Source organism: Carcharhinus amblyrhynchos, chromosome 1 (assembly GCF_965287045.1).
Source record: "Carcharhinus amblyrhynchos chromosome 1, sCarAmb.v2.hapA, whole genome shotgun sequence".
Classification (NCBI taxonomy): Eukaryota; Metazoa; Chordata; class Chondrichthyes; order Carcharhiniformes; family Carcharhinidae; genus Carcharhinus; species Carcharhinus amblyrhynchos.
Genome location: NC_137324.1, coordinates 36428914 through 36429838, shown reverse-complemented (window position 1 = coordinate 36429838; position 925 = coordinate 36428914). Strand labels below are relative to the sequence as shown.

Genomic DNA, 925 nt, shown 5'->3' with positions numbered 1-925 from the left:
CTTCACATCAATGCAGTTCGATACAGCGCTTGAGGTAAAGCAGATTGAAGAATTTGGGAGGAAGGCGGGATAAGGCTATTGAGTTGGTTGATCAGCCATGACCCGAATGAAAGGCAGAGCAGGCTTAATGGGCTGAATGGCTCCCCCCAACTCCTATTATCTATGTAGATATCAAAAGTCCTCATGCTGGCTTTGTCATTGGTTGAATGGTTCCCATTGTCATACCACCTTCTACAAAATGTGTACCATAAACAGATCATCCCATGCTTCCTTTGAACAGGATCACAGAACATGCTGTTTTTTTTTGTTTTTATTCCAATTCAATCAAATCAAGCCCAATTCAGAGTCTGAACAAGTTGAGACATTCCCAATCGAAGCTGATAAAACAGGACTCTCACCTCCTGTCTTGGGCTTGATCTACATGATCCAAGCTGATTGGAGTAGGCATAGCTTCTCCTCCAAGGCTTGATCTCTTTTGCATCTTAGCCAAAAGGCCGAGATGCCGCTTTTAAAAATTGCTTCAAATGAAGCTAAAATGTAACCTAATGACTTCAACCAAGCACAGCATGTTGATACTACACTTGATCTTAGCCAAAAGGCTGAGAAGCAGGAGCATTTATAGGGCAGTGAGAATTTACCAAGCGACCTATTTTCAACATCCCATGACCCAGCCATGGGTCACAGCCCCCCTCCCCCCACCAATCAATCTATAAAAGCTTTCTGGAGAAAGGTCACAGGTTTGAAATGACAAGCTTTTCTCTCCACAGATGCTGCTTGACCTGCTGAGTATTTGCAGCACTTTCTGTTTTATTTATTATCAATGAAAGCTTTTGCTTGTATAATTTGCAGGCTCATAGTCTGAAAATTGATTTTAATAACTTGAGAACTTTTTCATTATAGCTGGGATTGTTGGCTTTGTAGATCA

The 925-nt window shown here is 41.6% G+C and overlaps 1 non-coding gene across 1 annotated transcript; it reads right to left on the bottom strand.

The window, feature by feature from the left end:
• Nucleotides 1-412: 412 nt before the first annotated feature.
• LOC145351094 (U2 spliceosomal RNA) lies at nucleotides 413-611 on the bottom strand. Its single transcript, XR_013888321.1, has one exon. It is a non-coding gene; the product is annotated as a U2 spliceosomal RNA (small nuclear RNA).
• Nucleotides 612-925: the final 314 nt, after the last annotated feature.